A 14,740-nucleotide genomic window follows, 5' to 3' on the forward strand; every position below is an offset into this window, starting at 1 on the left:
AAGGGAGAAATGAAAATGCTGAATCTACTACTGGAGGGAAATACAAAAAAATGTAACTCAGTTATGTTTTTGTAAAGAATGAAATATACCGTAATTGTCGGGCTATAAGCCGCTACTTTTTGCACAAGCTTTGAACCCTGCGGCTTTTAGTCAGGTGCGGCTTTTCTATGGATTTTCCATGATTTTTGTGATATCGTAAGACGATTTGTTTTGTTTGTTCCGCTGTTGTACGGCACTACGTTGCCTGGCGGAAGGATCGGGGTTCAAGAGTGGTATGTTAGTCACATGTCCGTCCGCCAGGCAACGTAGTGCCGTACGAAGTAGCGCGAAAAACAAACTTCAAAGTAGCGCTACGCATTCAGCGGGAGGCGTGGATGACGAGCGGCGATAAACTTGCGAAAAGCAAGTTATGCTCAACTCCACCGGTGGATTCTGACAGCGTGGAAAAGTGCGAAAACATCCACGATCACCAACGGATTTTGAAGGGCTGGACTGCTGCATGATGGAGAGGAGGACACCGCCACGGCCCTTCTGAGGGTGTTCGACTCTGACACTGACAACGAGGATTTCTTTGGTTTTGAAAGTGACAACGAAGGAGAGAAGCGGAGAGTGGATGACGAAGCCATCCTGAGCCTGTTCGTTTCCGACATTGGAGAAGAGGACTTTGGTGGTTTTAGAGCGCAGGAAGAAGAGAAAGATGGTGAATGACTGACTTTTCTTCTTGTTAAAGCCGTGTCACTGCACCTGAGCCTAAAAGGTAGTCCGAATCTATTTTTCTGGTGTGCTGTAGGTTACTGTTATGTACTACATGTGCAAATATGTACCCATAACTTGTTTTTCAAAATATTAATAAAAGGGGTGTCTCTCCAAACAGCCATCTCTTTCCTGACAATTCCCTTTGTGCATATTCTCTTACATATGATAAGTCAACATTGAAACACCTGCGGCTTTTAGTCAGGTGCGGCTAATGTATGTACAAAACAGGATTTCCCCCTGATTTTAGCTTGTGCGGCTAATATTCAGGTGCGCTTTGTAGTCCGGGAAATACGGTACATTGATTTGGGATGAAGGAGTTCTGTGTTTAATCCATGTAATCTCATGAGGCTGGCTGAACCCACCACAATGAGATATGTGGTTATATATGGCATAACAGCTTTAACGTAGGCCAATTTACTACACTGAAAACCAAATAAATACAGGTTAATAAGGTGGGTTTATAAAAGTTTTTGTGTTTGAAAGGGTTTTATGATGAGTGTAGACTTAGGAAAGGAACATTTTGTTTAAATGTTTTAAATGATAGCGAAAGAGACAAAACCACACCAACTTGAGCAATTGGAAAAAACTTATTACCAAAACAAATAAATAGAATTATTTGATAACATCATTTGTAAATGTTGCATCGCCCTTTGCATTTGCAAAGTGAATTGTTTATTAGATGTCCTTTGTTGTATCATACTGTTGTTTCTGTGTTTAACTGCAGTATAACAGTGATTTCACAGGAAGAGTTCTTTCCATAGAACAGGGCCTGACAAGTTCTGATAAAAGTGCTGATCTACTGCTTGTACATAGGAATAGATGTCTGCTCCTGGCCACAGAGAATACAACATCCCTTTGGAGCTGGAAAATAAGCAATTTTCTACTTGGCTTAGGGCCTCATCCATAAGAAGCATGGATATATGTGACCTCTGCTTGACAGTTTTGCTGATGTGCTGCTGACACTGGCATGTATAAATGATTCTCAATTTCCTTTATTAATTTCAAATGCCACTATAAATTTGCCTCTAACTGGACCTGACCCAACATTTTAGTTCACCATCACACACAAGAGGAGATGACCACACACGCACACACATTTTGGTCATAGTATTGAAAGTATAGAATAGTACTGCAGGTGAGCTTAGAATAGGCACATCTACACCTGTTCTTCACCTGCTGCATGTGGTTAGAGTAATCCTCCAGCTCACAGCAGGTCTCCCAAGCAGAACTCCCATTTCTGGGGAATGCCACAACAGCAACCTGATCAGCCTGGGGGCAGGGAAACATAAACCAGGCAGAGTGCTATGTTTTACCATTCAACAGAACTTTCAAAATAAGAATGTGGGATTCTCTATTAGTAAATTTAAATGTGTCATAACTGCACTGAATTTCCTTTCATTAATAGCGATGATGACCAGCTCATCACTCAGAGCACGAGGGTCTTGTATTTTCAAGCTTTCAGTGACCACTTTTAATCATAGCGCAGTTGCACAGCTGTGTATTTCTGTGTATTTAATATAAGTGTCTTTTATCCTGTCTTCCTTCTCTTTCCCCAACCAGTCGCAGCAGATCACCACCCCTCACTGAGCCTGGTTCTGCTGGAGGTTTCTTCCTTTTAAAGGGGAGTTTTTCCTTCCCACTGTTGCCAAAGTACTTGCTCATAGGGGGTGTGATTGTTGGGTTTTTCTCTCTATGTATTATTGTAGGGTCTACCTTACAATATAAAGCACCTTGAGGCAATTGTTGTTGTGATTTAGCGCTGCATAAATAAAATTGAATTGAATTGAATTGAAAAACAAAATTGCAACTGATAGCAAAAGGTTTGTGATTTTTGCTTATTTATCACAAACAGATTGCAAGTCATCTAATAAGAACTAATGAATGCAGCCTATCAAGTTCATTAGTGTGTATAACAAGCACTTAACTCAGTAATACACAAGTTAACATTTTCTAAAAGACTAGAGACTGAAATCCTTGCCCATTCTTCTTTGCAAAACAGCTCCAGCTCAGTCAGATTAGATGGACAGCGTTTGTGAACAGCAGTTTTCAGGTCTTGCCACAGATTCTCGATTGGATTTAGATCTGGACTTTGACTGGGCCATTCTAACACATGAATATGTTTTATTTTAAACCATTCCATTGTTGCCCTGGCTTTATGTTTAGGGTCGTCGTCCTGCTGGAAGGTGAACCTCCGCCCCAGTCTCAAGTCTTTTGCAGACTCCAAGAGGTTTTCTTCCAAGATTGCTCTGCAATCCATCTTCCCATCAACTCTGACCAGCTTCCCTGTCCCTGCTGAAGAGAAGCACCCCCAGAGCACGATGCTGCCACCACCATATTTGCATCGCTGTGTTCTGGAACCTAAAGGCAACTAGAGCAGTAGCAAGCCCCAGCACAGAACAGTGCATCACTGACAACTAATATTATATTGGTGTAGTGTAGTGTAAATAGGGATGGGTATTGAAAACTGGTTCTTGTTGAGAACCGGTTCCTACTGTTTCAATTCCTTGGAATTGTTTGCCATTTTTGCAAACGATTCCCTTATCGATTCCAGTCGCCCCGAATGACGTCACCACATTGCGGAGCGTCATTTACCTGGCAGGAAACATGGCGACTCAAACGCTAAAAAGTTTGGTTATACTTTACGAGAACGGATGACAACAGGGCAACTTGCAATACTTGCAAAGTGGATATTTCATTTAAGGGAGGAAACACTACGAATATGCAAAAGGATTTGCTCACAAAACACGCGATAACCTTAAATGAATGTTGTGTTTTTAATTCCGCTCCAGACTCGTGAATCTCAACACAGCAGCAGCGGTAACGTTTGCACATCCCGTTAATGCGGCAGGTAAATAATCAACTAACAGTGCATATTATGTTAGCGCTATCTGCCTTATTACAAAACCTGCCATTACTGTGCGCTGCATTTAGGTGACCATGATGAGAGAGACAGACAGAGTCTGGCTCAGATGCTGGCATTTCTCACTGCAGTCTACCGGTAGCGTCTCCTTTCAGGCCAGAATAGATGAATGTCACCGAGCAGTGACTAAGTTTGTGGTAAAAGGCTTGCACCCATTTGCCACAGCAGATGCCCCCGATTATCGGTAAGTGAATGTGTTTAATTGTAGGCAGGGACATTACTGGATATTCTTGTGTAATTGCTACAGAATAATTTATGTTATACTTGTCACGGCGGGGTGCGCCGATGTGTGAGGAAGCAGGACCCAAAAGCAGATGATGGACAAGGAGTTGAAAGTTGTAACAGAAAAGTGATCCTTTATTAATGATGGCACAGGAAACCGAAGCAAACTGACAAAAACACTAAGAAACAAAAACACTAAGAGGGACTGAGACCAAAAACCTATAACTATAACTGTGGTGGAAAATAACAGGCAAAGACTATGACTAAGACTAATGTAGAACTGACAGACGAAAACCATAACTATGACTGAGGGTGAGGAAAACTAACTAAGACTAAGGTCAAAATAAACAGACGACCCGACAATGGCATGCAGAAAACAAAGGGCTTAAATACATACATGAGGTGATCAGGGGAAGTGGAGACACATGGGGGAACAGCTGACTGACATAAACCTAATGACAGGACCAGGAGAGGAAAGCTAAATACAATGAACAAAGAACACATGACACTGTCAGAATAAAACAGGAAATACTAAAACTAAACATGGCAACACAACTTAACAGACCTACGTGATGAATAAATACAAAACCCCAAAACATAGAAAACCAGAGGAACAATAAACAATAACTGCCCAAACTAAAGACAGATAGGAAATGACACAAAACTAATCACATAACAAAATGAGACAAATACAAACATGAACTCAGAGCACTGGGTCAGAGACCCAGCCTGTGACAATACTTTGTTATTGCTACAGAAGAATATTTATTTTATTATTTTGCTTTTTTTTTTCCTGGGGACCCTGTGACACCCCATTGAAGAGCCGTAGGCTGGATCTCTTAAGCTCTCACTGTTGGGTTTGTAAGGCCATGTTACTCCTAAATTTCTATCTTGTTCAAATAGAAGATATAAAACAAAGTTTAAGCTATTCGACCTTAGTGTTCTCCTTTTTTTTTAAAAAAAAACGATAAGAGAATCGATAAAGAGTCGAATCGTTAAACAGAATCAAAAATGGAATCGGAATCGTGAAAATCTTATCAATACCCATCCCTAAGTGTAAATAGCATACTTTATTCAAGAGTTGTCAGTTGAGTGTGCAGAAGCAGACATGGGCTGGTACTGACATCAACCAATGTGTTGGGATTGCTGCTGAGATTAATTTCACGGTCTGTCTGAACTAATGTTTGAATGCATATTTTGACCATTTTTAGCTTGATGAATTTTTGAAAATCAAATGTACATTCTAAAAAAGTTTTAAAACATGCTGTTAGATACATTAGAGGGATTTGGCCTTGGACTTTTGTTCCCAACAGTTTTTCTTGAAACATTATTGTTTTAAAGTCATCTCTCGTAATTGATCTCTATCTGATATAAGTACAGTATTAAATGTATGCAGTATCTTTTTAGGTTTCTTGAAAGTCCTGCTATCTGTACAAGTGTGTAGATGTTGTGCAGAATTGTGATATGACTGCAGTTTATTTTCAGTGTAGGAAAATATAAACCTGACAGGCAAAGAAATGTCCAGCTCTACTTATGTTCCATAAAGGTGGATATACTGATACATACAGTGATAAAAAAACATTAGTTGTAATAGTTTGAACATATCTGAACCACCTGTAAAATAGCAGAAAAATTAGACTTTTCAATTAGGTCAAAGTAGTACTCCAGCTAAGACTGTTTCCTGTTGTCAAAATCACTATGGTCTGGCTTTGAAGCTAGCTTTGGCCTGTTTGATTCATGGAAGGTTGCCCAAAAACAGGATAAGGGTTTGCCTCTTCTGTATAGAGAAAGATTTTTACACATGTAGGAAGAGCCAAGATATTCACTTCTCTCTTGTTTGTTCAGGAAAACTAATACACGGCCGCAGCTTTTCAGCTGCATCCTACACACCACCATAACAGCAACTCTTCCTTTTATGTTCTTTTTATGCAGGGAGGCGTGATTGCCGATGGAGCTCCGGTGAGTTGGCCTCCCCTGCAGCTGCGCCACAAACCACGCCTGCCACAGATGGCATCCATCTTTCAAGCAGCAAACTGCTCATTATTGGCACTTTATTTGACTGGTTGTTCAGACATCAGTTGTCACAGTTTATCAGTGATACCAAGGTAGGGTCAAAATAAGCAATTGCCAAATCCCCTCAGCTGCAAAAGACTTGTGTAGAGAAAATGCTGGCACAGAGCTCTGGAATCTTTCTAAAGCCGCAGTCACTCTGGCATCTTTACAGTTTAACCCCACAGTTGATTATGATTCATGTCACCAAATAGGTAATAATTATTTTTCAGGAAATTGAAAAAGTGGTGCATATGAAGTGTTTAGTGTAAACAAATACATTTACTCTTCTTGCACTTCAACAATGGAGTGCAAGAAGTCAGACAAATTATGTGGTCATTTCCAGTCGTACTAATGAAGCAGCTCGCTAGTAATTATTATATATACCGTTTTATAGTACATTTTGTTAATGCTGCTGAATTCAATAAAGACAACTCAGCAACATAGCAGTTCTATCAGCATTGAAAAATTAACCACATCCTTAGTAGTTGATTTAAAATGATTATGAGTATATTGGATTTCAGGAAGGAAATTTTATTTGACTTATTTTAATGCAGTGGGTTGTTTTTACAAAATAAAACTAATGGTCAAGTGTTATATCTTATACACTCTTTTTCATTATTCAACTTTTTGTTGTAACTTTTTTTCATTGGTTTTTGTGCAGGGCTACTTATTTTTATTTTAGTTTATGACCAAATGCTAATTTAGAAAGCCAAGGCAAGACTGAAGACAGGAAAAATGTTGGTCACTTAATATACTGTTTTATAGTTTTTGATTATGGTTGTTTGTTTGTTTTTTCAACATTAATAAGAAAGCTGTTCATTGACACCAACGTCACTGGTCAATGTGAGGTCTGCTATGATAGCTGACAGTAGAGTTGGATTTAAACAGAAAAACTTCCTTGGTGTCAAACTGTATTTTCAAATCGCAACATGGCATGATCTGCCATTGTCTGAATTATAGAGAAGGGATTTATTCCTTGCTGAACTTGAGAGCCACAAAAACATTATCAGTAGTCACTAAAGGCCTGCAGGCTTCGCTTAGTGAACACTGGGATTAAGAGCAACAAGTGAAGAATTGCCTCCATGAACTGATTTTCTTGATAAACCACCTATAGAAATTTGTCAACAGAAAATGACAGCGATAGTCATTTTCTTTCATATTTTTTTCTTGAAATTTGATTCCTGCACTACATTTCAGTGAAAACTGAACTTATGTCAGCTACATCAGTGATCATGCTGTGTGGAGCATTGTACGCCACAGACTAAAGGCCTGTGGTCAGACAGGGAAATGGTGCTAAGGGGTGGCCATAATCCTCCTAAATAGGGATGGGTATCGTTTAGGTTTTATCCGATACCGGTGCCAAACCGGTACTTTTGAAATGGTGCCGGTGCTTAAACAGTGCTCAAACCAGTGCTTAAAGAATGGAGAACACAAAGTTGGTCCAAAAACCTCTCATGTTCAGCTGTTTTTTTGTAAAAAGATAACAATGTTAGCCTTTTCTGCAGCTATAGGGCATATATGGTATCATTCTTGGCTGGAAGCAGTGCTTAAACAATGGAAAAAACACAAAAAATTTTCCAAAAACCTCTCATGTTTAACTGTTTTCCACTTTTTCTTTGGTCATTTTAGCCTTTTTGGCCAGGGTGAAGGGAGTATCTGCCATCAAACAAGAAGACAGCCGCATGTAGCTATGATGATGTTTGCTAGTTCACCTTACGTGCATTAATGTAATAACGTGGTTAGCCTACTCAACGTAAATTACACACGAACAACATTAAGCTACTCACGCAGAGAAGAACGGCTGCTGCTGCTGCCAACATCATCCGTCATCATTTCTGCTACACTGGCAGGGTTACGGCTACACCCGCAGTAGATGTGCCCGGTGTGAGGTCTCACAGCAAGCTATCAAATACGGCGCATTTCTCGGCTTTAAAAAAAAACGCTATGCGTCGCCAGGTGTTTCATCGGATTTGAGGAGTTACCTCCTTTGCACAGTATCACCTTAAAGCACTTGTTGCAGGCTGCTGAGTTTGCATATTTTGCTGTGAAGTACAGCCAGACTTTTGACCGCTTCACCTTGGGCATTTTTAATCTGTAGCTCTGCTCTAAAAGAACGTACGTACCTGGACCCGCCTACCATCCTTGGAAACATAAAATGATTGGCTAGAATCTAAAGTGTACCACAGCTCAGGTAAAAAAAAGCACCGAAATAAAGCACCGAAATGTGCGCTGCTTTTCGGTCTGGTTACTACCGTTTATGTCAGAACTGGTGCCATCATGGCACCGGATACCGGTACCCATCCCTACTCCTAAATCCTTGAAAGGTTGTACAGCTGTCCCAATGGCATTAAAAAAGAAATTAGTTCATTGTGCTCGAACAATTTCCATGGGTAACTTTAAAATTCTTCCTACTTTTTCATCAGTGTTTCTTTAAAAGCATTCCTGCAGATACTCGGAGCAAAATTCAAAAACAACAAAAATGCCCTTGATCCCGTTGGAGACCTTCACCCACTCTTGAGACTACCACAGTCTGTTCTTCTGTGTTCTCCCCTTGATAATATCACCTGCTCAAGGGTATGGATATTATCCTATCTTGCTCATCCATGTGCTTTGATACACAACACTGATGTGCTCATGTACCAGCTGCTTCCTCAGCAGAATGTTCTGTCTTTATCACAGTCACACATTCTTAAATTGGTGAGTGCTGTCAGAGTGCCAACAGAAAAGTTGCCAGGAATAACTGATTGCATTAACTTGTTTGTTTGTGATGTGGAAAACAGCTGAATGTTTAAAGTATCTTCAACCACTACTTTATAAATCCTATCATTCAGCACTGTTTTTGGATTTACTGTCATTGAGACAGCCATGCAAATTCAAAAGTGTTAAATTTTTTGGTGTTAATAGTCTCCTTGCAAAAGTAGAGTTAATTTTACTCTAAGCAGAGTCACATTCTTTTAATGTAACTCTGAGGTGTAAAATGATAGTAGTTAAAATCGAGTGTTAAAAATGAGTGTTTCTCTGTCAAATCTGGAGGTGTTAAAATGGAAACATTAACTCTTGACCTCTTAACTCTGAACTCCTAGAGGGGCTATGACACCAACAGAGTAAATTCACAGACTCCGCCCCCAGCACGGCTCCAATCGAAGCTGAAGTGAAGCCGTTTCAGAACATTTTGCTCTACATATTTGAGTTGTTTGCCATGCTTGGTAAGTCATTTTTTCAAAGATTGTTTCAATTGTTATTAGCTTTTACTTCTGTGGCTCTTTGGAGTTGAGACAAAGCTGTGTGAAAGGCATTAGCCATGTTGCTCGCTGATAGCATAATATTCTGTTTTAGCTAGCTGAAAGGTATTGTTTGCGGGCAAATACCACAGCCTTGAAAAAAAGGCTTTTCAGTCAAACCTTTGGTCAAATACACCTAAAACAATGTCTAGAATGTGAAATGTTGGTATAATGGTGCTACTTGAAGCCTGAAAACGATCGCCCATAAAAAAAATAAAAAAAACGAGCAAACAGCAGTAGCAGACGTGCTGACTGGGTTCTACGTTAGCATAGATCCCTCCAGAGTTTTGTGCACACGGTTTAGGTAAAAATGAAAAAGGTTGAGGTTTTACATTTAGTTCAGTATTACCTGTTGCCTGTGTCCTTGTCTTTTGGGAAAATACTTTACACAAGTAATGGCTCAAAGAGGATTCCTTCTTACTGTGCTGCAATTGTTTACTGGATTATTTGTGCCATTAATTAGTGTCAACTAATTTTTATTCAATCTCTGCACAGGATATGCTTGTGAAGATGGAATATGGGGGAGAGCAGAAGTGCGTTGAAGTTCCACAAAGGGATGAATGAAGGACATGCATATTGTATTGAAGAAATAAGTGATGAGAATGCTGTTATTTGCATTTACCATGTCAGACCTTTTGATAAACAAAATTCTAATGAAAGTGAGAACATGTACACTGTTACATCTTTCAGAAAATGTTTTGAAATTGTGGTGCACAGTTCAGAATAAATGTTTTTCAAAAACCATTGCATCTTTTTAGTAAATGTTTATTTCCAAAAGAAATTTCTAGAAGTTCAGAACAGTAAAATTCCCGCTTTTTAGAATGAATTAGAAGATAACTCTTACGTAGTTAAACTAAAATACTCTTTGAGAGTTAATATATAAACTCTTAACACCAAGTGTTAAATTATCAACTCCAGACAGATTTGGTGTTTAACACTAAATCAGAGTTAACGTACCAACTCTCCAAAAAGAGTTAAATTAACACTCTCTGGTGTGGACCCATATAGACACTTTAATAGTGTTGAAATCAAATCCGACAGTGTTAATTTGGAGATGCTGGATTTGCTGTGTGTAAAAGAGCTTTAGTGAAGGATTCTTTATCAGTGGTACTGTGACAGTATACTTAGATGATGTCACAATGCGATGTGAGCCCTCTGTTAACCTGTTCTGTTTACAATAAAAATATCAAGCTCGACCGTGGCTCAGGGGGTTGGGAATCGCATCTGTAACCGGAAGGTCGCCGGTTCAATCCCTGGGCTCTCTGTCCTGGTCGTTGTGTCCCTGGGCAAGACACTTTACCCTACTTGCCTACCGGTGTTGGCCAGAGGGGCCGATGGTGCGATATGGCAGCCTCGCTTCTGTCAGTCTGCCCCAGGGCAGCTGTGGCTACAACTGTAGCTTGCCTCCACCAGTGTATGAATGTGAGAGTGAATGAATAGTGGTATTGTAAAGCGCTTTGGGTGCCTTGGAAAGCGCTATATAAATCCAATCCATTATTATTATTATTATTAAATGAGAGTAAAGCCACTCCTGCTTTGAATAACTGTGTACCAGTGATTTGTTTTCTTAATCATATACTGTATATTGCTACACTCAGCTTAGAAGAATAAATATATGAGAAAACAAACAAGCCAAACAATCACTTGCTAATGGTGGTTATTGTCAGAGTGGTTGGGTTTAATTTGATATATTTTAGAGGGAGATGTACATACACTCATAGAGCAGAACATTAAAACCACCAGTCAATGCAACTAATGGTAAATAGACTGATTCGTATATAATGCTTTTCTACTCTGCTGGAGTACTCAAAGCACTTTATACAACATGCCACATTCACACAAGCACTTACCTAAGATTCACACACATTCACGCACATTTGAGCAAGTTGGGATTAGTATCTTGCCCAAGCATATTTGGCATGCACACTGGGGGAGCCAGGGATCAAACCACCAACCTTTCAATCAGTAGATGACCTGCTCTTTGAGTGCCCCAAAACGGTCGCACGACTGAAAAATCGGCTCAAAATGGGCCCAAAATCGCACAGTGTATGCCCAACTTAATTGTGTACTAATGCATAGTGGCAGGAGAGCCATGTTCAGCATTAAGATATTGTTTTACATTCTTCCTATTTCATGTGCGAACAGTCATTTTCTGAAATGTGACTGAAAAGTCACATTTCTGCTTTTAAGATGTACGAGTGCCAATAATGTTGCAGAGTCTCTGATAACAGCAGTAAACTTTATTCTGTTTTTAGTCAGATATGGTTTTAGCCTTTGGATCATGAAGATATTAACGTATGGTGGAATATGGATTTAATCTACTTTTCCTTTTTACACACCGCCACCATCACCAAATAAATAAAAATTCTAATTGATACTCACACTGTATGCGTGTGTGTTCTTGCTATCTTTGTGGGGACCAACAACCCTCATGGGGACAAAAATCCTGGTCTCCATGGGGTTGAAGGCATTTTTCACACTCAAAATGTGGTTTTAGTGTCAGGGTCACGGTTAGGTTTAGGGTAAGGGTAAGGGTTAGGCATTCATTTTTGATGGTTAGGATAAGGGGCTAGGGAAACCATTATGTCAATGAGATGTTCCCACGAGGATAGCAAACATGACGCATGCGTGTGTGTGTGTGTGTGTGTGTGTGTGTGTGTGTGTGTGTGTGTGTGTGTGTTTAGCAGTGACTGGTGAAACAAATTCAGATTAACAACAGCTCAGTTCCTCTAAGTGTTAGATTGAGCTGTGACAATGAGCCAACATCCAACACAGCTGACTTCCCCTAAATAAAATGAAGCCATCATTGATAATTAACTTTTCCTACTATGACATGCCAAATATTCTGCTGTGATGCCGGTCAGTCACTATTTATTAATAAGGTTTTAAAATAAAATAAATTTGCTGCTTGTCACTTTATTGATAAACATATTCAATTGTCTTGTTGTTGATTTTATTTGCTCATCAGGAATTCGCCATCTTCACACTGCAGCATGGATCTAAGTTTTTGACCATACTTACTGTGTTATTTTTACATTTTTAGATGATTGATATATTATCAACCTTCTTATCACTTCCTGTAAAAACATTAAATGAATGAAGCTAGCCTGTCTAAAACTGACTTAGTGCAGTGACGCATTTAGAGAAAAACTTGCTACAACTATTACATGGACATTTATGTCTTTTTAAAAATGAAAACATTCAGCATTTTTTAAAAAAAATAAGAAATAAAAGTAAATTAAATTCAGTAGGGCAAATAAAGAAATGTGTAGGGCAGCTGGGTATAATAGTTTTGCCTCATTAAACATAAGAAAAGTTTATTAAGCACCAAGCCCATCACAGATGTATCGCCACAACAACATTAAAAGGGTCTAAAAACTCTCCCAAAAGGTAACATTAGTATTAGTGAATGAAAAGGTTGGCCAGATAAATCTGATCGGGTTCATTACAACACGTGAGAAACTCATCACACAGAATGGAAGGGAGGGTAAGGCAGCATTGTCCCACCTTGCTACTCCTCTCAAGACAGCATATCAACTGTGATACATTGGAGGAACAATGCAGAAAGGTCACTCTCAGCTGGTTATCTGTGGTGGTACTGCCACCACCAACTATGTAGGGCTGCAGCTGTTTTGTCACCCTGTGAACAGGAAGCAGTTAGAGGGGGCGCAATCCAATTAAAATCAACTCTTCAAGTGAGAACAGAAAGACGAGAAATAATACATTCATTTCTGCTTGGGCTCGAAACATACCTTGGCTGTAATAGTCACATTGCTTGACACTTTTACTGGACTTAAGGCATCCTTTCAGGTTTAGCTCTTTGATTCACTCTGCTGAGTATTCAGCCATTTGCACACTGCTTGCTCGTACTAGTACTAATTAGACTGTGGGATTATTTTTTCAGGTTATGTGTTTCACCTGTCAAATAAATTCAGCATAAGTGAAAGAAGGATTTAGATACATTTTTAAATGACTTGGCAGCAGTTCCCAGTGTCTAACCTGTTTACTTGTTGGGGTTGGAGGGAAACTGGCAGCGACAGGAGTTGTTGTATTTGTTTTGTTTGTTTGTTTGGATTGGTTTTTTACCATTCACTCTAATGAAATAATGCAAGTCTTCTCGGGGAAAAGATCTCCATAACACCAAACGGCAGTGGTCGTGGCACTTAAAAGCCATAAACACAAGATAAATGTTCATCAGCTGCATGAGTGAACCACAATCAATCATCCAAGTTGCAAGAGGAAAAAGATTATTTAAAATGTAGCAGAGTGCTGATGGTGACATAAGAATGAGTAAATGAATCCATCCTAATTGTGAGGAATTTCTTTGTAAGTGGCATACAAACAGATGAAATATGCTGGCCTAATATAAGTGGAGAAAAAGAGGGAACTGTGACTGATCGCTATTAGGCTCATCTGAAAGAGAGGCCAGCTGTTGGAAGTACAACAGCAACACCCTGTGGCTGTGATAACTCATAACGCTGACTCCTGACTTTAAACATGGCCCAAATTTCTTCACAGTGAAGGTACATTACAATAATGCATATTGACAGCCAAAACTAAATCAATAAAATCATCTTTGGCTCAGGAGGTAGAGTGGGTTGTCCACCACTTGGAAGGTCAGTGGTTTGATGTCTGTCTTCTTGATTTTGTCAAAATTACCCCAATGTATCCATGCGTGCAAATGTTAGACAAGATGCTATATACAAGACGGTATACTGCACTCTGTATAAATGTGTGTGGATGAGTGAGGCTAGCAGTTAAAAGCGCTCAGTTACAATAGCAAAATAGTTTATAAATATAAAAAGAGTAACTTTAGACTCTAGATTTCTAAAACTTGATGACTGATAATGTTGTGCAGTTTTTGCCTGCTAATGTAGTGGGTTAGATTTTGTAGATGTTCTGTTCATGCATGGGGTCTGTGAACTCAGCATGAACGTTCCACTTCTCTCTTTGCTCTCTAATGCTGGGCAGACACTGTGCGATTTTTTTCAGTCGCGCGATTCAGCTCCTGCTCAAACTGTACGATTGACTCGCAGGGGTTAGAAGTTCATAGGTCACGATGCAGGGTCTCACACTATACGGCCTGATGCTCTGATGCGACCTGAGTGCTCAAACTATGCGTACATAAAATGAAGGTTATAACAGAAATTCTGTCGCTCGCTCTCCCTCTCTGTCTTTCACTCACACAGACACGCACACCACCACCATCAACTTTGCTAAATTGCTCATGAAAAACATTGATCAGGCAGCTGTGACTGAGCAGCAGTGTAGATCCAACTATTTTCAAGGTTGTTGTGTCGTGATAATTTTTTGAGGCCACATCAAAAAGGCTCGGATGAGCTTTCCAAAGTTCTACAAGTTGTGCCTCCATCGCTTGTGTCCAGATCACACGCTGCACTGCCGTGCTGCGCCGTCTTTTTCACTGACATTTGTGTTTGCGCGTGCGCAGTGTGACAAACTGCGGTTACACCCTCACGACCAAGCGATTGATGATCGGGAGCTCGTTGTG

The 14,740-nt window shown here is 39.8% G+C and overlaps 1 long non-coding RNA gene across 1 annotated transcript; it reads left to right on the forward strand.

The window, feature by feature from the left end:
- The first annotated feature begins 8,818 nt into the window (after positions 1–8,818).
- LOC145420635 (uncharacterized) lies at positions 8,819–9,975 on the forward strand. Its single transcript, XR_013901956.1, has 2 exons — positions 8,819–9,156; positions 9,727–9,975. It is a non-coding gene; the product is annotated as an uncharacterized LOC145420635 (long non-coding RNA).
- Positions 9,976–14,740: the final 4,765 nt, after the last annotated feature.

The sequence above is a fragment of the Astatotilapia calliptera genome, chromosome 15, assembly GCF_964374335.1.
Source record: "Astatotilapia calliptera chromosome 15, fAstCal68.1, whole genome shotgun sequence".
NCBI classification, from domain to species: domain Eukaryota; kingdom Metazoa; phylum Chordata; class Actinopteri; order Cichliformes; family Cichlidae; genus Astatotilapia; species Astatotilapia calliptera.